Here is a 20,188-nt window from a genome sequence, read left to right as displayed (position 1 = left end):
ATTTCTGATCATCTCTTCTCGGCCAAATGGCTCAAGATCAAGCGTAGTGTCTGTTCTTATTAGTTTAATATCTGATACGTCCCCTATTTGGGGACCATACATTAAATGGATTTTTGGAACAGGGAGCTGGAAATGGAGCTTGCTTTGTCACATGGAACCTTCACGGGGATGAAGGGTGTGGTTATGCAGATTCAAAACGCGTTGCGCACAGCTTGAACACATGCACACCGCAGAACTGTCATCGACAGAGCATCCAGAGTTTCTGGAAATGTCTTCCCTGCGGCACTCTTTTGCTACGTCTCCACAGTGGGTGTCGGTTGTAGGCCTTGGTGCGGCCCAAGTGGCAAACCATTTCTGATCATCTCTTCTCGGCCAAATGGCTCAAGATCAAGTGTAGTGTCTGTTCTTATTAGTTTAATATCTGATACGTCCCCTATTTGGGGACCATATATTAAATGGATTTTTGGAACATGGAGCTGGAAATGGAGCTTGCTTTGTCGCACGGAACCTTCACAGGGATGGAGGGTGTGGTTATGCAGATTCAAAACGCGTTGCGCACAGCTTGAACACATGCACACCGCAGAACTGTCATCGATAGAGCATCCAGAGTTTCTGGAAATGTCTTCCCTGCGGCAATCTTTTGCTACGTCTCACAGTGGATGTCGGTTGTAGGCCTTGGTGCGGCCCAAGTGGCAAACCATTTCTGATCATCTCTTCTCGGCCAAATGGCTCAAGATCAAGCGTAGTGTCTGTTCTTATTAGTTTAATATCTGATACGTCCCCTATTTGGGGACCATATATTAAATGGATTTTTGGAACAGGGAGCTGGAAATGGAGCTTGCTTTGTCACACGGAACCTTCACGGGGATGGAGGGTGTGGTTATGCAGATTCAAAATGCGTTGCACACAGCTTGAACACATGCACACCGCAGAACTGTCATCGACAGAGCATCCAGAGTTTCTGGAAATGTCTTCCCTGCGGCAATCTTTTGCTACGTCTCCACAGTGGGTGTCGGTTGTAGGCCTTGGTGCGGCCCAAGTGGCAAACCATTTCTGATCATCTCTTCTCGGCCAAATGGCTCAAGATCAAGCGTAGTGTCTGTTCTTATTAGTTTAATATCTGATACGTCCCCTATTTGGGGACCATATATTAAATGGATTTTTGGAACAGGGAGCTGGAAATGGAGCTTGCTTTGTCACACGGAACCTTCACGGGGATGGAGGGTGTGGTTATGCAGATTCAAAACGCGTTGCGCACAGCTTGAACACATGCACACCGCAGAACTGTCGTCGACAGAGCATCCAGAGTTTCTGGAAATGTCTTCCCTGCGGCAATCTTTTGCTACGTCTCCACAGTGGGTGTCGGTTGTAGGCCTTGGTGCGGCCCAAGTGGCAAACCATTTCTGATCATCTCTTCTCGGCCAAATGGCTCAAGATCAAGCGTAGTGTCTGTTCTTATTAGTTTAATATCTGTTACGTCCCCTATTTGGGGACCATATATTAAATGGATTTTTGGAACAGGGAGCTGGAAATGGAGCTTGCTTTGTCACACGGAACCTTCACGGGGATGGAGGGTGTGGTTATGCAGATTCAAAACGCGTTGCGCACAGCTTGAACACATGCACACCGCAGAACTGTCATCGACAGAGCATCCAGAGTTTCTGGAAATGTCTTCCCTGCGGCAATCTTTTGCTACGTCTTAACAGTGGGTGTCGGTTGTAGGCCTTGGTGCGGCCCAAGTGGCAAACCATTTCTGATCATCTCTTCTCGGCCAAATGGATCAAGATCAAGCGTAGTGTCTGTTATTAGTTTAATATCTGATATGTCCCCTATTTGGGGACCATATATTACATGGATTTTTGGAACAGGGAGCTGGAAATGGAGCTTGCTTTGTCACACGGAACCTTCACGGGGATGGAGGGTGTGGTTATGCAGATTCAAAACGCGTTGCGCACAGCTTGAACACATGCACACCGCAGAACTGTCATCGACAGAGCATCCAGAGTTTCTGGAAATGTCTTCCCTGCGGCAATCTTTTGCTACGTCTCCACAGTGGGTGTCGGTTGTAGGCCTTGGTGCGGCCCAAGTGGCAAACCATTTCTGATCATCTCTTCTTGGCCAAATGGCTCAAGATCAAGCGTAGTGTCTGTTCTTATTTTTTTAATATCTGATACGTCCCCTATTTGGGGACCATATATTAAATGGATTTTTGGAACAGGGAGCTGGAAATGGAGCTTGCTTTGTCACACGGAACCTTCACGGGGATGGAGGGTGTGGTTATGCAGATTCAAAACGCATTGCGCACAGCTTGAACACATGCACACCGCAGAACTGTCATCGACAGAGCATCCAGAGTTTCTGGAAATGTCTTCCCTGCGGCAATCTTTTGCTACGTCTCCACAGTGGGTGTCGGTTGTAGGCCTTGGTGCGGCCCAAGTGGCAAACCATTTTTGATCATCTCTTCTCGGCCAAATGGCTCAAGATGAAGCGTAGTGTCTGTTCTTATTAGTTTAATATCTGATACGTCCCTTATTTGGGGACCATATATTAAATGGATTTTTGGAACAGGGAGCTGGAAATGGAGCTTGCTTTGTCACACGGAACCTTCACGGGGATGGAGGGTGTGGTTATGCAGATTCAAAACGCATTGTGCACAGCTTGAACACATGCACACCGCAGAACTGTCATCGACAGAGCATCCAGAGTTTCTGGAAATGTCTTCCCTGCGGCAATCTTTTGCTACGTCTCCACAGTGGGTGTCGGTTGTAGGCCTTGGTGCGGCCCAAGTGGCAAACCATTTCTGATCATCTCTTCTCGGCCAAATGGCTCAAGATCAAGCGTAGTGTCTGTTCTTAGTTTAATATCTGATACGTCCCCTATTTGGGGACCATATATTAAATGGATTTTTGGAACAGGGAGCTGGAAATGGAGCTTGCTTTGTCACAAGGAACCTTCACGGGGATGGAGGGTGTGGTTATGCAGATTTAAAACGCGTTGCGCACAGCTTGAACACATGCACACCGCAGAACTGTCATCGACAGAGCATCCAGAGTTTCTGGAAATGTCTTCCCTGCGGCAATCTTTTGCTACGTCTCCACAGTGGGTGTCGGTTGTAGGCCTTGGTGCGGCCCAAGTGGCAAATCATTTCTGATCATCTCTTCTCGGCCAAATGGCTCAAGATCAAGCGTAGTGTCTGTTCTTATTAGTTTAATATCTGATACGTCCCCTATTTGGGGACCATATATTAAATGGATTTTTGGAACAGGGAGCTGGAAATGGAGCTTGCTTTGTCGCACGGAACCATCACGGGGGTGGAGGGTGTGGTTATGCAGATTCAAAACGCGTTGCGCACAGCTTGAACACATGCACACCGCAGAACTGTCATCGACAGATCATCCAGAGTTTCTGGAAATGTCTTCCCTGCGGCAATCTTTTGCTACGTCTCCACAGTGGGTGTCGGTTGTAGGCCTTGGTGCGGCCCAAGTGGCAAACCATTTCTGATCATCTCTTCTCGGCCAAATGGCTCAAGATCAAGTGTAGTGTCTGTTCTTATTAGTTTAATATCTGATACGTCCCCTATTTGGGGACCATATATTAAATGGATTTTTGGAACAGGCAGCTGGAAATGGAGCTTGCTTTGTCGCACGGAACCTTCACGGGGATGGAGGGTGTGGTTATGCAGATTCAAAACGCGTTGCGCACAGCTTGAACACATGCACACCGCAGAACTGTCATCGATAGAGCATCCAGAGTTTCTGGAAATGTCTTCCCTGCGGCAATCTTTTGCTACGTCTCACTGTGGATGTCGGTTGTAGGCCTTGGTGCGGCCCAAGTGGCAAACCATTTCTGATCATCTCTTCTCGGCCAAATGGCTCAAGATCAAGCGTAGTGTCTGTTCTTATTAGTTTAATATCTGATACGTCCCCTATTTGGGGACCATATATTAAATGGATTTTTGGAACAGGGAGCTGGAAATGGAGCTTGCTTTGTCGCACGGAACCATCACGGGGGTGGAGGGTGTGGTTATGCAGATTCAAAACGCGTTTCACACAGCTTGAACACATGCACACCGCAGAACTGTCATCGACAGATCATCCAGAGTTTCTGGAAATGTCTTCCCTGCGGCAATCTTTTGCTACGTCTCCACAGTGGGTGTCGGTTGTAGGCCTTTTTGCGGCCCAAGTGGCAAACCATTTCTGATCATCTCTTCTTGGCCAAATGGCTCAAGATCAAGCGTAGTGTCTGTTCTTATTAGTTTAATATCTGATACGTCCCCTATTTGGGGACCATATATTAAATGGATTTTTGGAACAGGGAGCTGGAAATGGAGCTTGCTTTGTCACACGGAACCTTCACGGGGATGGAGGGTGTGGTTATGCAGATTCAAAACGCATTGCGCACAGCTTGAACACATGCACACCGCAGAACTGTCATCGACAGAGCATCCAGAGTTTCTGGAAATGTCTTCCCTGCGGCAATCTTTTGCTACGTCTCCACAGTGGGTGTCGGTTGTAGGCCTTGGTGCGGCCCAAGTGGCAAACCATTTTTGATCATCTCTTCTCGGCCAAATGGCTCAAGATGAAGCGTAGTGTCTGTTCTTATTAGTTTAATATCTGATACGTCCCTTATTTGGGGACCATATATTAAATGGATTTTTGGAACAGGGAGCTGGAAATGGAGCTTGCTTTGTCACACGGAACCTTCACGGGGATGGAGGGTGTGGTTATGCAGATTCAAAACGCATTGTGCACAGCTTGAACACATGCGCACCGCAGAACTGTCATCGATAGAGCATCCAGAGTTTCTGGAAATGTCTTTCCTGCGGCAATCTTTTGCTACGTCTCCACAGTGGGTGTCGGTTGTAGGCCTGGGTGCGGCCCAAGTGGCAAACCATTTCTGATCATCTCTTCTCGGCCAAATGGCTCAAGATCAAGCGTAGTGTCTGTTCTTATTAGTTTAATATCTGATACGTCCCCTATTTGGGGACCATATATTAAATGGATTTTTGGAACTGGGAGCTGGAAATGGAGCTTGCTTTGTCACACGGAACCTTCACGGGGATGGAGGGTGTGGTTATGCAGATTCAAAACGCGTTGCGCACAGCTTGAACACATGCACACCGCAGAACTGTCATCGACAGAGCATCCAGAGTTTCTGGAAATGTCTTCCCTGCGGCAATCTTTTGCTACGTCTCCACAGTGGATGTCGGTTGTAGGCCTTGGTGCGGCCCAAGTGGCAAACCATTTCTGATCATTTCTTCTCGGCCAAATGGCTCAAGATCAAGCGTAGTGTCTGTTCTTATTAGTTTAATATCTGATACGTCCCCTATTTGGGGACCATACATTAAATGGATTTTTGGAACAGGGAGCTGGAAATGGAGCTTGCTTTGTCACACGGAACCTTCACGGGGATGAAGGGTGTGGTTATGCAGATTCAAAACGCGTTGCGCACAGCTTGAACACATGCACACCGCAGAACTGTCATCGACAGAGCATCCAGAGTTTCTGGAAATGTCTTCCCTGCGGCAATCTTTTGCTACGTCTCCACAGTGGGTGTCGGTTGTAGGCCTTGGTGCGGCCCAAGTGGCAAACCATTTCTGATCATCTCTTCTTGGCCAAATGGCTCAAGATCAAGTGTAGTGTCTGTTCTTATTAGTTTAATATCTGATACGTCCCCTATTTGGGGACCATATATTAAATGGATTTTTGGAACAGGGAGCTGGAAATGGAGCTTGCTTTGTCGCACGGAACCTTCACGGGGATGGAGGGTGTGGTTATGCAGATTCAAAACGCGTTGCGCACAGCTTGAACACATGCACACCGCAGAACTGTCATCGATAGAGCATCCAGAGTTTCTGGAAATGTCTTCCCTGCGGCAATCTTTTGCTACGTCTCACAGTGGATGTCGGTTGTAGGCCTTGGTGCGGCCCAAGTGGCAAACCATTTCTGATCATCTCTTCTCGGCCAAATGGCTCAAGATCAAGCGTAGTGTCTGTTCTTATTAGTTTAATATCTGATACGTCCCCTATTTGGGGACCATATATTAAATGGATTTTTGGAACAGGGAGCTGGAAATGGAGCTTGCTTTATCACACGGAACCTTCACGGGGATGGAGGGTGTGGTTATGCAGATTCAAAACGCGTTGCGCACAGCTTGAACACATGCACACCGCAGAACTGTCATCGACAGAGCATCCAGAGTTTCTGGAAATGTCTTCCCTGCGGCAATCTTTTGCTACGTCTCCACAGTTGGTGTCGGTTGTAGGCCTTGGTGCGGCCCAAGTGGCAAACCATTTCTGATCATCTCTTCTCGGCCAAATGGCTCAAGATCAAGCGCAGTGTCTGTTCTTATTAGTTTAATATCTGATACGTCCCCTATTTGGGGACCATATATTAAATGGATTTTTGGAACAGGGAGCTGGAAATGGAGCTTGCTTTGTCACACGGAACCTTCACGGGGATGGAGGGTGTGGTTATGCAGATTCAAAATGCGTTGCGCACAGCTTGAACACATGCACACCGCAGAACTGTCATCGACAGAGCATCCAGAGTTTCTGGAAATGTCTTCCCAGCGGCAATCTTTTGCTACGTCTCCACAGTGGGTGTCGGTTGTAGGCCTTGGTGCGGCCCAAGTGGCAAACCATTTCTGATCATCTCTTCTCGGCCAAATGGCTCAAGATCAAGCGTAGTGTCTGTTCTTATTAGTTTAATATCTGATACGTCCCCTATTTGGGGACCATACATTAAATGGATTTTTGGAACAGGGAGCTGGAAATGGAGCTTGCTTTGTCACATGGAACCTTCACGGGGATGAAGGGTGTGGTTATGCAGATTCAAAACGCGTTGCGCACAGCTTGAACACATGCACACCGCAGAACTGTCATCGACAGAGCATCCAGAGTTTCTGGAAATGTCTTCCCTGCGGCACTCTTTTGCTACGTCTCCACAGTGGGTGTCGGTTGTAGGCCTTGGTGCGGCCCAAGTGGCAAACCATTTCTGATCATCTCTTCTCGGCCAAATGGCTCAAGATCAAGTGTAGTGTCTGTTCTTATTAGTTTAATATCTGATACGTCCCCTATTTGGGGACCATATATTAAATGGATTTTTGGAACATGGAGCTGGAAATGGAGCTTGCTTTGTCGCACGGAACCTTCACAGGGATGGAGGGTGTGGTTATGCAGATTCAAAACGCGTTGCGCACAGCTTGAACACATGCACACCGCAGAACTGTCATCGATAGAGCATCCAGAGTTTCTGGAAATGTCTTCCCTGCGGCAATCTTTTGCTACGTCTCACAGTGGATGTCGGTTGTAGGCCTTGGTGCGGCCCAAGTGGCAAACCATTTCTGATCATCTCTTCTCGGCCAAATGGCTCAAGATCAAGCGTAGTGTCTGTTCTTATTAGTTTAATATCTGATACGTCCCCTATTTGGGGACCATATATTAAATGGATTTTTGGAACAGGGAGCTGGAAATGGAGCTTGCTTTGTCACACGGAACCTTCACGGGGATGGAGGGTGTGGTTATGCAGATTCAAAATGCGTTGCACACAGCTTGAACACATGCACACCGCAGAACTGTCATCGACAGAGCATCCAGAGTTTCTGGAAATGTCTTCCCTGCGGCAATCTTTTGCTACGTCTCCACAGTGGGTGTCGGTTGTAGGCCTTGGTGCGGCCCAAGTGGCAAACCATTTCTGATCATCTCTTCTCGGCCAAATGGCTCAAGATCAAGCGTAGTGTCTGTTCTTATTAGTTTAATATCTGATACGTCCCCTATTTGGGGACCATATATTAAATGGATTTTTGGAACAGGGAGCTGGAAATGGAGCTTGCTTTGTCACACGGAACCTTCACGGGGATGGAGGGTGTGGTTATGCAGATTCAAAACGCGTTGCGCACAGCTTGAACACATGCACACCGCAGAACTGTCGTCGACAGAGCATCCAGAGTTTCTGGAAATGTCTTCCCTGCGGCAATCTTTTGCTACGTCTCCACAGTGGGTGTCGGTTGTAGGCCTTGGTGCGGCCCAAGTGGCAAACCATTTCTGATCATCTCTTCTCGGCCAAATGGCTCAAGATCAAGCGTAGTGTCTGTTCTTATTAGTTTAATATCTGTTACGTCCCCTATTTGGGGACCATATATTAAATGGATTTTTGGAACAGGGAGCTGGAAATGGAGCTTGCTTTGTCACACGGAACCTTCACGGGGATGGAGGGTGTGGTTATGCAGATTCAAAACGCGTTGCGCACAGCTTGAACACATGCACACCGCAGAACTGTCATCGACAGAGCATCCAGAGTTTCTGGAAATGTCTTCCCTGCGGCAATCTTTTGCTACGTCTTAACAGTGGGTGTCGGTTGTAGGCCTTGGTGCGGCCCAAGTGGCAAACCATTTCTGATCATCTCTTCTCGGCCAAATGGATCAAGATCAAGCGTAGTGTCTGTTATTAGTTTAATATCTGATATGTCCCCTATTTGGGGACCATATATTACATGGATTTTTGGAACAGGGAGCTGGAAATGGAGCTTGCTTTGTCACACGGAACCTTCACGGGGATGGAGGGTGTGGTTATGCAGATTCAAAACGCGTTGCGCACAGCTTGAACACATGCACACCGCAGAACTGTCATCGACAGAGCATCCAGAGTTTCTGGAAATGTCTTCCCTGCGGCAATCTTTTGCTACGTCTCCACAGTGGGTGTCGGTTGTAGGCCTTGGTGCGGCCCAAGTGGCAAACCATTTCTGATCATCTCTTCTTGGCCAAATGGCTCAAGATCAAGCGTAGTGTCTGTTCTTATTAGTTTAATATCTGATACGTCCCCTATTTGGGGACCATATATTAAATGGATTTTTGGAACAGGGAGCTGGAAATGGAGCTTGCTTTGTCACACGGAACCTTCACGGGGATGGAGGGTGTGGTTATGCAGATTCAAAACGCATTGCGCACAGCTTGAACACATGCACACCGCAGAACTGTCATCGACAGAGCATCCAGAGTTTCTGGAAATGTCTTCCCTGCGGCAATCTTTTGCTACGTCTCCACAGTGGGTGTCGGTTGTAGGCCTTGGTGCGGCCCAAGTGGCAAACCATTTTTGATCATCTCTTCTCGGCCAAATGGCTCAAGATGAAGCGTAGTGTCTGTTCTTATTAGTTTAATATCTGATACGTCCCTTATTTGGGGACCATATATTAAATGGATTTTTGGAACAGGGAGCTGGAAATGGAGCTTGCTTTGTCACACGGAACCTTCACGGGGATGGAGGGTGTGGTTATGCAGATTCAAAACGCATTGTGCACAGCTTGAACACATGCACACCGCAGAACTGTCATCGATAGAGCATCCAGAGTTTCTGGAAATGTCTTTCCTGCGGCAATCTTTTGCTGCGTCTCCACAGTGGGTGTCGGTTGTAGGCCTGGGTGCGGCCCAAGTGGCAAACCATTTCTGATCATCTCTTCTCGGCCAAATGGCTCAAGATCAAGCGTAGTGTCTGTTCTTATTAGTTTAATATCTGATACGTCCCCTATTTGGGGACCATATATTAAATGGATTTTTGGAACTGGGAGCTGGAAATGGAGCTTGCTTTGTCACACGGAACCTTCACGGGGATGGAGGGTGTGGTTATGCAGATTCAAAACGCGTTGCGCACAGCTTGAACACATGCACACCGCAGAACTGTCATCGACAGAGCATCCAGAGTTTCTGGAAATGTCTTCCCTGCGGCAATCTTTTGCTACGTCTCCACAGTGGATGTCGGTTGTAGGCCTTGGTGCGGCCCAAGTGGCAAACCATTTCTGATCATTTCTTCTCGGCCAAATGGCTCAAGATCAAGCGTAGTGTCTGTTCTTATTAGTTTAATATCTGATACGTCCCCTATTTGGGGACCATACATTAAATGGATTTTTGGAACAGGGAGCTGGAAATGGAGCTTGCTTTGTCACACGGAACCTTCACGGGGATGAAGGGTGTGGTTATGCAGATTCAAAACGCGTTGCGCACAGCTTGAACACATGCACACCGCAGAACTGTCATCGACAGAGCATCCAGAGTTTCTGGAAATGTCTTCCCTGCGGCAATCTTTTGCTACGTCTCCACAGTGGGTGTCGGTTGTAGGCCTTGGTGCGGCCCAAGTGGCAAACCATTTCTGATCATCTCTTCTTGGCCAAATGGCTCAAGATCAAGTGTAGTGTCTGTTCTTATTAGTTTAATATCTGATACGTCCCCTATTTGGGGACCATATATTAAATGGATTTTTGGAACAGGGAGCTGGAAATGGAGCTTGCTTTGTCGCACGGAACCTTCACGGGGATGGAGGGTGTGGTTATGCAGATTCAAAACGCGTTGCGCACAGCTTGAACACATGCACACCGCAGAACTGTCATCGATAGAGCATCCAGAGTTTCTGGAAATGTCTTCCCTGCGGCAATCTTTTGCTACGTCTCACAGTGGATGTCGGTTGTAGGCCTTGGTGCGGCCCAAGTGGCAAACCATTTCTGATCATCTCTTCTCGGCCAAATGGCTCAAGATCAAGCGTAGTGTCTGTTCTTATTAGTTTAATATCTGATACGTCCCCTATTTGGGGACCATATATTAAATGGATTTTTGGAACAGGGAGCTGGAAATGGAGCTTGCTTTATCACACGGAACCTTCACGGGGATGGAGGGTGTGGTTATGCAGATTCAAAACGCGTTGCGCACAGCTTGAACACATGCACACCGCAGAACTGTCATCGACAGAGCATCCAGAGTTTCTGGAAATGTCTTCCCTGCGGCAATCTTTTGCTACGTCTCCACAGTTGGTGTCGGTTGTAGGCCTTGGTGCGGCCCAAGTGGCAAACCATTTCTGATCATCTCTTCTCGGCCAAATGGCTCAAGATCAAGCGTAGTGTCTGTTCTTATTAGTTTAATATCTGATACGTCCCCTATTTGGGGACCATATATTAAATGGATTTTTGGAACAGGGAGCTGGAAATGGAGCTTGCTTTGTCACACGGAACCTTCACGGGGATGGAGGGTGTGGTTATGCAGATTCAAAATGCGTTGCGCACAGCTTGAACACATGCACACCGCAGAACTGTCATCGACAGAGCATCCAGAGTTTCTGGAAATGTCTTCCCAGCGGCAATCTTTTGCTACGTCTCCACAGTGGGTGTCGGTTGTAGGCCTTGGTGCGGCCCAAGTGGCAAACCATTTCTGATCATCTCTTCTCGGCCAAATGGCTCAAGATCAAGCGTAGTGTCTGTTCTTATTAGTTTAATATCTGATACGTCCCCTATTTGGGGACCATACATTAAATGGATTTTTGGAACAGGGAGCTGGAAATGGAGCTTGCTTTGTCACATGGAACCTTCACGGGGATGAAGGGTGTGGTTATGCAGATTCAAAACGCGTTGCGCACAGCTTGAACACATGCACACCGCAGAACTGTCATCGACAGAGCATCCAGAGTTTCTGGAAATGTCTTCCCTGCGGCACTCTTTTGCTACGTCTCCACAGTGGGTGTCGGTTGTAGGCCTTGGTGCGGCCCAAGTGGCAAACCATTTCTGATCATCTCTTCTCGGCCAAATGGCTCAAGATCAAGTGTAGTGTCTGTTCTTATTAGTTTAATATCTGATACGTCCCCTATTTGGGGACCATATATTAAATGGATTTTTGGAACAGGGAGCTGGAAATGGAGCTTGCTTTGTCGCACGGAACCTTCACAGGGATGGAGGGTGTGGTTATGCAGATTCAAAACGCGTTGCGCACAGCTTGAACACATGCACACCGCAGAACTGTCATTGATAGAGCATCCAGAGTTTCTGGAAATGTCTTCCCTGCGGCAATCTTTTGCTACGTCTCACAGTGGATGTCGGTTGTAGGCCTTGGTGCGGCCCAAGTGGCAAACCATTTCTGATCATCTCTTCTCGGCCAAATGGCTCAAGATCAAGCGTAGTGTCTGTTCTTATTAGTTTAATATCTGATACGTCCCCTATTTGGGGACCATATATTAAATGGATTTTTGGAACAGGGAGCTGGAAATGGAGCTTGCTTTGTCACACGGAACCTTCACGGGGATGGAGGGTGTGGTTATGCAGATTCAAAATGCGTTGCACACAGCTTGAACACATGCACACCGCAGAACTGTCATCGACAGAGCATCCAGAGTTTCTGGAAATGTCTTCCCTGCGGCAATCTTTTGCTACGTCTCCACAGTGGGTGTCGGTTGTAGGCCTTGGTGCGGCCCAAGTGGCAAACCATTTCTGATCATCTCTTCTCGGCCAAATGGCTCAAGATCAAGCGTAGTGTCTGTTCTTATTAGTTTAATATCTGATACGTCCCCTATTTGGGGACCATATATTAAATGGATTTTTGGAACAGGGAGCTGGAAATGGAGCTTGCTTTGTCACACGGAACCTTCACGGGGATGGAGGGTGTGGTTATGCAGATTCAAAACGCGTTGCGCACAGCTTGAACACATGCACACCGCAGAACTGTCGTCGACAGAGCATCCAGAGTTTCTGGAAATGTCTTCCCTGCGGCAATCTTTTGCTACGTCTCCACAGTGGGTGTCGGTTGTAGGCCTTGGTGCGGCCCAAGTGGCAAACCATTTCTGATCATCTCTTCTCGGCCAAATGGCTCAAGATCAAGCGTAGTGTCTGTTCTTATTAGTTTAATATCTGTTACGTCCCCTATTTGGGGACCATATATTAAATGGATTTTTGGAACAGGGAGCTGGAAATGGAGCTTGCTTTGTCACACGGAACCTTCACGGGGATGGAGGGTGTGGTTATGCAGATTCAAAACGCGTTGCGCACAGCTTGAACACATGCACACCGCAGAACTGTCATCGACAGATCATCCAGAGTTTCTGGAAATGTCTTCCCTGTGGCAATCTTTTGCTACGTCTCCACAGTGGGTGTCGGTTGTAGGCCTTTTTGCGGCCCAAGTGGCAAACCATTTCTGATCATCTCTTCTTGGCCAAATGGCTCAAGATCAAGCGTAGTGTCTGTTCTTATTAGTTTAATATCTGATACGTCCCCTATTTGGGGACCATATATTAAATGGATTTTTGGAACAGGGAGCTGGAAATGGAGCTTGCTTTGTCACACGGAACCTTCACGGGGATGGAGGGTGTGGTTATGCAGATTCAAAACGCATTGCGCACAGCTTGAACACATGCACACCGCAGAACTGTCATCGACAGAGCATCCAGAGTTTCTGGAAATGTCTTCCCTGCGGCAATCTTTTGCTACGTCTCCACAGTGGGTGTCGGTTGTAGGCCTTGGTGCGGCCCAAGTGGCAAACCATTTTTGATCATCTCTTCTCGGCCAAATGGCTCAAGATGAAGCGCAGTGTCTGTTCTTATTAGTTTAATATCTGATACGTCCCTTATTTGGGGACCATATATTAAATGGATTTTTGGAACAGGGAGCTGGAAATGGAGCTTGTTTTGTCACACGGAACCTTCACGGGGATGGAGGGTGTGGTTATGCAGATTCAAAACGCATTGTGCACAGCTTGAACACATGCACACCGCAGAACTGTCATCGATAGAGCATCCAGAGTTTCTGGAAATGTCTTTCCTGCGGCAATCTTTTGCTACGTCTCCACAGTGGGTGTCGGTTGTAGGCCTTGGTGCGGCCCAAGTGGCAAACCATTTCTGATCATCTCTTCTCGGCCAAATGGCTCAAGATCAAGCGTAGTGTCTGTTCTTATTAGTTTAATATCTGATACGTCCCCTATTTGGGGACCATATATTAAATGGATTTTTGGAACTGGGAGCTGGAAATGGAGCTTGCTTTGTCACACGGAACCTTCACGGGGATGGAGGGTGTGGTTATGCAGATTCAAAACGCGTTGCGCACAGCTTGAACACATGCACACCGCAGAACTGTCATCGACAGAGCATCCAGAGTTTCTGGAAATGTCTTCCCTGCGGCAATCTTTTGCTACGTCTCCACAGTGGATGTCGGTTGTAGGCCTTGGTGCGGCCCAAGTGGCAAACCATTTCTGATCATTTCTTCTCGGCCAAATGGCTCAAGATCAAGCGTAGTGTCTGTTCTTATTAGTTTAATATCTGATACGTCCCCTATTTGGGGACCATACATTAAATGGATTTTTGGAACAGGGAGCTGGAAATGGAGCTTGCTTTGTCACACGGAACCTTCACGGGGATGAAGGGTGTGGTTATGCAGATTCAAAACGCGTTGCGCACAGCTTGAACACATGCACACCGCAGAACTGTCATCGACAGAGCATCCAGAGTTTCTGGAAATGTCTTCCCTGCGGCAATCTTTTGCTACGTCTCCACAGTGGGTGTCGGTTGTAGGCCTTGGTGCGGCCCAAGTGGCAAACCATTTCTGATCATCTCTTCTTGGCCAAATGGCTCAAGATCAAGTGTAGTGTCTGTTCTTATTAGTTTAATATCTGATACGTCCCCTATTTGGGGACCATATATTAAATGGATTTTTGGAACAGGGAGCTGGAAATGGAGCTTGCTTAGTCGCACGGAACCTTCACGGGGATGGAGGGTGTGGTTATGCAGATTCAAAACGCGTTGCGCACAGCTTGAACACATGCACACCGCAGAACTGTCATCGATAGAGCATCCAGAGTTTCTGGAAATGTCTTCCCTGCGGCAATCTTTTGCTACGTCTCACAGTGGATGTCGGTTATAGGCCTTGGTGCGGCCCAAGTGGCAAACCATTTCTGATCATCTCTTCTCGGCCAAATGGCTCAAGATCAAGCGTAGTGTCTGTTCTTATTAGTTTAATATCTGATACGTCCCCTATTTGGGGACCATATATTAAATGGATTTTTGGAACAGGGAGCTGGAAATGGAGCTTGCTTTGTCGCACGGAACCATCACGGGGGTGGAGGGTGTGGTTATGCAGATTCAAAACGCGTTTCACACAGCTTGAACACATGCACACCGCAGAACTGTCATCGACAGATCATCCAGAGTTTCTGGAAATGTCTTCCCTGCGGCAATCTTTTGCTACGTCTCCACAGTGGGTGTCGGTTGTAGGCCTTTTTGCGGCCCAAGTGGCAAACCATTTCTGATCATCTCTTCTTGGCCAAATGGCTCAAGATCAAGCGTAGTGTCTGTTCTTATTAGTTTAATATCTGATACGTCCCCTATTTGGGGACCATATATTAAATGGATTTTTGGAACAGGGAGCTGGAAATGGAGCTTGCTTTGTCACACGGAACCTTCACGGGGATGGAGGGTGTGGTTATGCAGATTCAAAACGCATTGCGCACAGCTTGAACACATGCACACCGCAGAACTGTCATCGACAGAGCATCCAGAGTTTCTGGAAATGTCTTCCCTGCGGCAATCTTTTGCTACGTCTCCACAGTGGGTGTCGGTTGTAGGCCTTGGTGCGGCCCAAGTGGCAAACCATTTTTGATCATCTCTTCTCGGCCAAATGGCTCAAGATGAAGCGCAGTGTCTGTTCTTATTAGTTTAATATCTGATACGTCCCTTATTTGGGGACCATATATTAAATGGATTTTTGGAACAGGGAGCTGGAAATGGAGCTTGCTTTGTCACACGGAACCTTCACGGGGATGGAGGGTGTGGTTATGCAGATTCAAAACGCATTGTGCACAGCTTGAACACATGCACACCGCAGAACTGTCATCGATAGAGCATCCAGAGTTTCTGGAAATGTCTTTCCTGCGGCAATCTTTTGCTACGTCTCCACAGTGGGTGTCGGTTGTAGGCCTTGGTGCGGCCCAAGTGGCAAACCATTTCTGATCATCTCTTCTCGGCCAAATGGCTCAAGATCAAGCGTAGTGTCTGTTCTTATTAGTTTAATATCTGATACGTCCCCTATTTGGGGACCATATATTAAATGGATTTTTGGAACTGGGAGCTGGAAATGGAGCTTGCTTTGTCACACGGAACCTTCACGGGGATGGAGGGTGTGGTTATGCAGATTCAAAACGCGTTGCGCACAGCTTGAACACATGCACACCGCAGAACTGTCATCGACAGAGCATCCAGAGTTTCTGGAAATGTCTTCCCTGCGGCAATCTTTTGCTACGTCTCCACAGTGGATGTCGGTTGTAGGCCTTGGTGCGGTCCAAGTGGCAAACCATTTCTGATCATTTCTTCTCGGCCAAATGGCTCAAGATCAAGCGTAGTGTCTGTTCTTATTAGTTTAATATCTGATACGTCCCCTATTTGGGGACCATACATTAAATGGATTTTTGGAACAGGGAGCTGGAAATGGAGCTTGCTTTGTCACACGGAACCTTCACGGGGATGAAGGGTGTGGTTATGCAGATTCAAAACGCGTTGCGCACAGCTTGAACACATGCACACCGCAGAACTGTCATCGACAGAGCATCCAGAGTTTCTGGAAATGTCTTCCCTGCGGCAATCTTTTGCTACGTCTCCACAGTGGGTGTCGGTTGTAGGCCTTGGTGCGGCCCAAGTGGCAAACCATTTCTGATCATCTCTTCTTGGCCAAATGGCTCAAGATCAAGTGTAGTGTCTGTTCTTATTAGTTTAATATCTGATACGTCCCCTATTTGGGGACCATATATTAAATGGATTTTTGGAACAGGGAGCTGGAAATGGAGCTTGCTTTGTCACACGGAACCTTCACGGGGATGGAGGGTGTGGTTATGCAGATTCAAAACGCATTGTGCACAGCTTGAACACATGCACACCGCAGAACTGTCATCGATAGAGCATCCAGAGTTTCTGGAAATGTCTTTCCTGCGGCAATCTTTTGCTACGTCTCCACAGTGGGTGTCGGTTGTAGGCCTTGGTGCGGCCCAAGTGGCAAACCATTTCTGATCATCTCTTCTCGGCCAAATGGCTCAAGATCAAGCGTAGTGTCTGTTCTTATTAGTTTAATATCTGATACGTCCCCTATTTGGGGACCATATATTAAATGGATTTTTGGAACTGGGAGCTGGAAATGGAGCTTGCTTTGTCACACGGAACCTTCACGGGGATGGAGGGTGTGGTTATGCAGATTCAAAACGCGTTGCGCACAGCTTGAACACATGCACACCGCAGAACTGTCATCGACAGAGCATCCAGAGTTTCTGGAAATGTCTTCCCTGCGGCAATCTTTTGCTACGTCTCCACAGTGGATGTCGGTTGTAGGCCTTGGTGCGGCCCAAGTGGCAAACCATTTCTGATCATTTCTTCTCGGCCAAATGGCTCAAGATCAAGCGTAGTGTCTGTTCTTATTAGTTTAATATCTGATACGTCCCCTATTTGGGGACCATACATTAAATGGATTTTTGGAACAGGGAGCTGGAAATGGAGCTTGCTTTGTCACACGGAACCTTCACGGGGATGAAGGGTGTGGTTATGCAGATTCAAAACGCGTTGCGCACAGCTTGAACACATGCACACCGCAGAACTGTCATCGACAGAGCATCCAGAGTTTCTGGAAATGTCTTCCCTGCGGCAATCTTTTGCTACGTCTCCACAGTGGGTGTCGGTTGTAGGCCTTGGTGCGGCCCAAGTGGCAAACCATTTCTGATCATCTCTTCTTGGCCAAATGGCTCAAGATCAAGTGTAGTGTCTGTTCTTATTAGTTTAATATCTGATACGTCCCCTATTTGGGGACCATATATTAAATGGATTTTTGGAACAGGGAGCTGGAAATGGAGCTTGCTTAGTCGCACGGAACCTTCACGGGGATGGAGGGTGTGGTTATGCAGATTCAAAACGCGTTGCGCACAGCTTGAACACATGCACACCGCAGAACTGTCATCGATAGAGCATCCAGAGTTTCTGGAAATGTCTTCCCTGCGGCAATCTTTTGCTACGTCTCACAGTGGATGTCGGTTGTAGGCCTTGGTGCGGCCCAAGTGGCAAACCATTTCTGATCATCTCTTCTCGGCCAAATGGCTCAAGATCAAGCGTAGTGTCTGTTCTTATTAGTTTAATATCTGATACGTCCCCTATTTGGGGACTATATATTAAATGGATTTTTGGAACAGGGAGCTGGAAATGGAGCTTGCTTTATCACACGGAACCTTCACGGGGATGGAGGGTGTGGTTATGCAGATTCAAAACGCGTTGCGCACAGCTTGAACACATGCACACCGCAGAACTGTCATCGACAGAGCATCCAGAGTTTCTGGAAATGTCTTCCCTGCGGCAATCTTTTGCTACGTCTCCACAGTTGGTGTCGGTTGTAGGCCTTGGTGCGGCCCAAGTGGCAAACCATTTCTGATCATCTCTTCTCGGCCAAATGGCTCAAGATCAAGCGTAGTGTCTGTTCTTATTAGTTTAATATCTGATACGTCCCCTATTTGGGGACCATATATTAAATGGATTTTTGGAACAGGGAGCTGGAAATGGAGCTTGCTTTGTCACACGGAACCTTCACGGGGATGGAGGGTGTGGTTATGCAGATTCAAAATGCGTTGCGCACAGCTTGAACACATGCACACCGCAGAACTGTCATCTACAGAGCATCCAGAGTTTCTGGAAATGTCTTCCCAGCGGCAATCTTTTGCTACGTCTCCACAGTGGGTGTCGGTTGTAGGCCTTGGTGCGGCCCAAGTGGCAAACCATTTCTGATCATCTCTTCTCGGCCAAATGGCTCAAGATCAAGCGTAGTGTCTGTTCTTATTAGTTTAATATCTGATACGTCCCCTATTTGGGGACCATACATTAAATGGATTTTTGGAACAGGGAGCTGGAAATGGAGCTTGCTTTGTCACATGGAACCTTCACGGGGATGAAGGGTGTGGTTATGCAGATTCAAAACGCGTTGCGCACAGCTTGAACACATGCACACCGCAGAACTGTCATCGACAGAGCATCCAGAGTTTCTGGAAATGTCTTCCCTGCGGCACTCTTTTGCTACGTCTCCACAGTGGGTGTCGGTTGTAGGCCTTGGTGCGGCCCAAGTGGCAAACCATTTCTGATCATCTCTTCTCGGCCAAATGGCTCAAGATCAAGTGTAGTGTCTGTTCTTATTAGTTTAATATCTGATACGTCCCCTATTTGGGGACCATATATTAAATGGATTTTTGGAACAGGGAGCTGGAAATGGAGCTTGCTTTGTCGCACGGAACCTTCACAGGGATGGAGGGTGTGGTTATGCAGATTCAAAACGCGTTGCGCACAGCTTGAACACATGCACACCGCAGAACTGTCATCGATAGAGCATCCAGAGTTTCTGGAAATGTCTTCCCTGCGGCAATCTTTTGCTACGTCTCACAGTGGATGTCGGTTGTAGGCCTTGGTGCGGCCCAAGTGGCAAACCATTTCTGATCATCTCTTCTCGGCCAAATGGCTCAAGATCAAGCGTAGTGTCTGTTCTTATTAGTTTAATATCTGATACGTCCCCTATATGGGGACCATATATTAAATGGATTTTTGGAACAGGGAGCTGGAAATGGAGCTTGCTTTGTCACACGGAATCTTCACGGGGATGGAGGGTGTGGTTATGCAGATTCAAAACGCGTTGCGCACAGCTTGAACACATGCACACCGCAGAACTGTCGTCGACAGAGCATCCAGAGTTTCTGGAAATGTCTTCCCTGCGGCAATCTTTTGCTACGTCTCCACAGTTGGTGTCGGTTGTATGCCTTGGTGCGGCCCAAGTGGCAAACCATTTCTGATCATCTCTTCTCGGCCAAATGGCTCAAGATCAAGCGTAGTGTCTGTTCTTATTAGTTTAATATCTGATACGTCCCCTATTTGGGGACCATATATTAAATGGATTTTTGGAACAGGGAGCTGGAAATGGAGCTTGCTTTGTCACACGGAACCTTCACGGGGATGGAGGGTGTGGTTATGCAGATTCAAAATGCGTTGCACACAGCTTGAACACATGCACACCGCAGAACTTTCATCGACAGAGCATCCAGAGTTTCTGGAAATGTCTTCCCTGCGGCAATCTTTTGCTACGTCTCCACAGTGGGTGTCGGTTGTAGGCCTTGGTGCGGCCCAAGTGGCAAACCATTTCTGATCATCTCTTCTCGGCCAAATGGCTCAAGATCAAGCGTAGTGTCTGTTCTTATTAGTTTAATATCTGATACGTCCCCTATTTGGGGACCATATATTAAATGGATTTTTGGAACAGGGAGCTGGAAATGGAGCTTGCTTTGTCACACGGAACCTTCACGGGGATGGAGGGTGTGGTTATGCAGATTCAAAACGCGTTGCGCACAGCTTGAACACATGCACACCGCAGAACTGTCGTCGACAGAGCATCCA

The 20,188-nt window shown here is 47.7% G+C and overlaps 1 non-coding gene and 57 pseudogenes across 1 annotated transcript; all 58 read left to right on the top strand.

Annotated features, from left to right (window-relative positions):
- The first annotated feature begins 10 nt into the window (after positions 1 to 10).
- On the top strand, positions 11 to 162 carry LOC143796185 (U2 spliceosomal RNA; annotated as a pseudogene).
- A 198-nt stretch (positions 163 to 360) lies between these two features.
- Positions 361 to 534, top strand: LOC143801397 (U2 spliceosomal RNA; annotated as a pseudogene).
- A 175-nt stretch (positions 535 to 709) lies between these two features.
- On the top strand, positions 710 to 883 carry LOC143794968 (U2 spliceosomal RNA; annotated as a pseudogene).
- Positions 884 to 1,059: 176 nt separating this feature from the next.
- Positions 1,060 to 1,233, top strand: LOC143794967 (U2 spliceosomal RNA; annotated as a pseudogene).
- Positions 1,234 to 1,409: 176 nt separating this feature from the next.
- LOC143796675 (U2 spliceosomal RNA) lies at positions 1,410 to 1,583 on the top strand (annotated as a pseudogene).
- A 176-nt stretch (positions 1,584 to 1,759) lies between these two features.
- LOC143797346 (U2 spliceosomal RNA) lies at positions 1,760 to 1,930 on the top strand (annotated as a pseudogene).
- A 176-nt stretch (positions 1,931 to 2,106) lies between these two features.
- LOC143797327 (U2 spliceosomal RNA) lies at positions 2,107 to 2,280 on the top strand (annotated as a pseudogene).
- Positions 2,281 to 2,456: 176 nt separating this feature from the next.
- LOC143797158 (U2 spliceosomal RNA) lies at positions 2,457 to 2,630 on the top strand (annotated as a pseudogene).
- A 176-nt stretch (positions 2,631 to 2,806) lies between these two features.
- LOC143797332 (U2 spliceosomal RNA) lies at positions 2,807 to 2,955 on the top strand (annotated as a pseudogene).
- Positions 2,956 to 3,153: 198 nt separating this feature from the next.
- On the top strand, positions 3,154 to 3,328 carry LOC143795558 (U2 spliceosomal RNA; annotated as a pseudogene).
- A 175-nt stretch (positions 3,329 to 3,503) lies between these two features.
- Positions 3,504 to 3,655, top strand: LOC143801608 (U2 spliceosomal RNA; annotated as a pseudogene).
- A 197-nt stretch (positions 3,656 to 3,852) lies between these two features.
- On the top strand, positions 3,853 to 4,064 carry LOC143794608 (U2 spliceosomal RNA; annotated as a pseudogene).
- Positions 4,065 to 4,202: 138 nt separating this feature from the next.
- On the top strand, positions 4,203 to 4,376 carry LOC143795619 (U2 spliceosomal RNA; annotated as a pseudogene).
- A 176-nt stretch (positions 4,377 to 4,552) lies between these two features.
- On the top strand, positions 4,553 to 4,726 carry LOC143797157 (U2 spliceosomal RNA; annotated as a pseudogene).
- Positions 4,727 to 4,902: 176 nt separating this feature from the next.
- On the top strand, positions 4,903 to 5,076 carry LOC143794787 (U2 spliceosomal RNA; annotated as a pseudogene).
- A 176-nt stretch (positions 5,077 to 5,252) lies between these two features.
- LOC143796222 (U2 spliceosomal RNA) lies at positions 5,253 to 5,404 on the top strand (annotated as a pseudogene).
- Positions 5,405 to 5,602: 198 nt separating this feature from the next.
- Positions 5,603 to 5,776, top strand: LOC143801584 (U2 spliceosomal RNA; annotated as a pseudogene).
- Positions 5,777 to 5,951: 175 nt separating this feature from the next.
- LOC143794736 (U2 spliceosomal RNA) lies at positions 5,952 to 6,125 on the top strand (annotated as a pseudogene).
- A 176-nt stretch (positions 6,126 to 6,301) lies between these two features.
- Positions 6,302 to 6,475, top strand: LOC143796561 (U2 spliceosomal RNA; annotated as a pseudogene).
- Positions 6,476 to 6,651: 176 nt separating this feature from the next.
- Positions 6,652 to 6,803, top strand: LOC143796184 (U2 spliceosomal RNA; annotated as a pseudogene).
- A 198-nt stretch (positions 6,804 to 7,001) lies between these two features.
- LOC143801396 (U2 spliceosomal RNA) lies at positions 7,002 to 7,175 on the top strand (annotated as a pseudogene).
- A 175-nt stretch (positions 7,176 to 7,350) lies between these two features.
- LOC143794966 (U2 spliceosomal RNA) lies at positions 7,351 to 7,524 on the top strand (annotated as a pseudogene).
- Positions 7,525 to 7,700: 176 nt separating this feature from the next.
- Positions 7,701 to 7,874, top strand: LOC143794964 (U2 spliceosomal RNA; annotated as a pseudogene).
- A 176-nt stretch (positions 7,875 to 8,050) lies between these two features.
- LOC143796674 (U2 spliceosomal RNA) lies at positions 8,051 to 8,224 on the top strand (annotated as a pseudogene).
- A 176-nt stretch (positions 8,225 to 8,400) lies between these two features.
- LOC143797345 (U2 spliceosomal RNA) lies at positions 8,401 to 8,571 on the top strand (annotated as a pseudogene).
- Positions 8,572 to 8,747: 176 nt separating this feature from the next.
- LOC143795618 (U2 spliceosomal RNA) lies at positions 8,748 to 8,921 on the top strand (annotated as a pseudogene).
- A 176-nt stretch (positions 8,922 to 9,097) lies between these two features.
- On the top strand, positions 9,098 to 9,271 carry LOC143797156 (U2 spliceosomal RNA; annotated as a pseudogene).
- Positions 9,272 to 9,447: 176 nt separating this feature from the next.
- LOC143794785 (U2 spliceosomal RNA) lies at positions 9,448 to 9,621 on the top strand (annotated as a pseudogene).
- A 176-nt stretch (positions 9,622 to 9,797) lies between these two features.
- On the top strand, positions 9,798 to 9,949 carry LOC143796221 (U2 spliceosomal RNA; annotated as a pseudogene).
- A 198-nt stretch (positions 9,950 to 10,147) lies between these two features.
- LOC143801583 (U2 spliceosomal RNA) lies at positions 10,148 to 10,321 on the top strand (annotated as a pseudogene).
- A 175-nt stretch (positions 10,322 to 10,496) lies between these two features.
- Positions 10,497 to 10,670, top strand: LOC143794735 (U2 spliceosomal RNA; annotated as a pseudogene).
- Positions 10,671 to 10,846: 176 nt separating this feature from the next.
- On the top strand, positions 10,847 to 11,020 carry LOC143794963 (U2 spliceosomal RNA; annotated as a pseudogene).
- Positions 11,021 to 11,196: 176 nt separating this feature from the next.
- Positions 11,197 to 11,348, top strand: LOC143796183 (U2 spliceosomal RNA; annotated as a pseudogene).
- Positions 11,349 to 11,546: 198 nt separating this feature from the next.
- LOC143801407 (U2 spliceosomal RNA) lies at positions 11,547 to 11,720 on the top strand (annotated as a pseudogene).
- Positions 11,721 to 11,895: 175 nt separating this feature from the next.
- Positions 11,896 to 12,069, top strand: LOC143794962 (U2 spliceosomal RNA; annotated as a pseudogene).
- Positions 12,070 to 12,245: 176 nt separating this feature from the next.
- Positions 12,246 to 12,419, top strand: LOC143794961 (U2 spliceosomal RNA; annotated as a pseudogene).
- Positions 12,420 to 12,595: 176 nt separating this feature from the next.
- On the top strand, positions 12,596 to 12,769 carry LOC143796673 (U2 spliceosomal RNA; annotated as a pseudogene).
- Positions 12,770 to 12,945: 176 nt separating this feature from the next.
- LOC143795617 (U2 spliceosomal RNA) lies at positions 12,946 to 13,119 on the top strand (annotated as a pseudogene).
- Positions 13,120 to 13,295: 176 nt separating this feature from the next.
- Positions 13,296 to 13,469, top strand: LOC143797333 (U2 spliceosomal RNA; annotated as a pseudogene).
- Positions 13,470 to 13,645: 176 nt separating this feature from the next.
- LOC143794784 (U2 spliceosomal RNA) lies at positions 13,646 to 13,819 on the top strand (annotated as a pseudogene).
- Positions 13,820 to 13,995: 176 nt separating this feature from the next.
- LOC143796219 (U2 spliceosomal RNA) lies at positions 13,996 to 14,147 on the top strand (annotated as a pseudogene).
- Positions 14,148 to 14,345: 198 nt separating this feature from the next.
- LOC143794195 (U2 spliceosomal RNA) lies at positions 14,346 to 14,519 on the top strand (annotated as a pseudogene).
- A 175-nt stretch (positions 14,520 to 14,694) lies between these two features.
- Positions 14,695 to 14,906, top strand: LOC143794607 (U2 spliceosomal RNA; annotated as a pseudogene).
- A 138-nt stretch (positions 14,907 to 15,044) lies between these two features.
- Positions 15,045 to 15,218, top strand: LOC143795616 (U2 spliceosomal RNA; annotated as a pseudogene).
- Positions 15,219 to 15,394: 176 nt separating this feature from the next.
- LOC143797308 (U2 spliceosomal RNA) lies at positions 15,395 to 15,568 on the top strand (annotated as a pseudogene).
- Positions 15,569 to 15,744: 176 nt separating this feature from the next.
- LOC143794782 (U2 spliceosomal RNA) lies at positions 15,745 to 15,918 on the top strand (annotated as a pseudogene).
- Positions 15,919 to 16,094: 176 nt separating this feature from the next.
- On the top strand, positions 16,095 to 16,246 carry LOC143796218 (U2 spliceosomal RNA; annotated as a pseudogene).
- A 198-nt stretch (positions 16,247 to 16,444) lies between these two features.
- On the top strand, positions 16,445 to 16,618 carry LOC143794204 (U2 spliceosomal RNA; annotated as a pseudogene).
- A 176-nt stretch (positions 16,619 to 16,794) lies between these two features.
- LOC143794781 (U2 spliceosomal RNA) lies at positions 16,795 to 16,968 on the top strand (annotated as a pseudogene).
- Positions 16,969 to 17,144: 176 nt separating this feature from the next.
- On the top strand, positions 17,145 to 17,296 carry LOC143796217 (U2 spliceosomal RNA; annotated as a pseudogene).
- A 198-nt stretch (positions 17,297 to 17,494) lies between these two features.
- On the top strand, positions 17,495 to 17,668 carry LOC143794194 (U2 spliceosomal RNA; annotated as a pseudogene).
- A 175-nt stretch (positions 17,669 to 17,843) lies between these two features.
- On the top strand, positions 17,844 to 18,017 carry LOC143794466 (U2 spliceosomal RNA; annotated as a pseudogene).
- A 176-nt stretch (positions 18,018 to 18,193) lies between these two features.
- LOC143794959 (U2 spliceosomal RNA) lies at positions 18,194 to 18,367 on the top strand (annotated as a pseudogene).
- A 176-nt stretch (positions 18,368 to 18,543) lies between these two features.
- On the top strand, positions 18,544 to 18,695 carry LOC143796182 (U2 spliceosomal RNA; annotated as a pseudogene).
- A 198-nt stretch (positions 18,696 to 18,893) lies between these two features.
- LOC143801406 (U2 spliceosomal RNA) lies at positions 18,894 to 19,067 on the top strand (annotated as a pseudogene).
- A 175-nt stretch (positions 19,068 to 19,242) lies between these two features.
- LOC143795755 (U2 spliceosomal RNA) lies at positions 19,243 to 19,433 on the top strand. Its single transcript, XR_013220437.1, has one exon. It is a non-coding gene; the product is annotated as a U2 spliceosomal RNA (small nuclear RNA).
- A 159-nt stretch (positions 19,434 to 19,592) lies between these two features.
- LOC143794958 (U2 spliceosomal RNA) lies at positions 19,593 to 19,766 on the top strand (annotated as a pseudogene).
- A 176-nt stretch (positions 19,767 to 19,942) lies between these two features.
- On the top strand, positions 19,943 to 20,116 carry LOC143794957 (U2 spliceosomal RNA; annotated as a pseudogene).
- The last annotated feature ends 72 nt before the right edge of the window (positions 20,117 to 20,188 follow it).

This window comes from Ranitomeya variabilis, chromosome 1, assembly GCF_051348905.1.
Source record: "Ranitomeya variabilis isolate aRanVar5 chromosome 1, aRanVar5.hap1, whole genome shotgun sequence".
Lineage (NCBI taxonomy): Eukaryota > Metazoa > Chordata > Amphibia > Anura > Dendrobatidae > Ranitomeya > Ranitomeya variabilis.
Note: the sequence above shows the minus strand (reverse complement) of the source record. Positions and strands in the feature narration are given on the sequence as shown.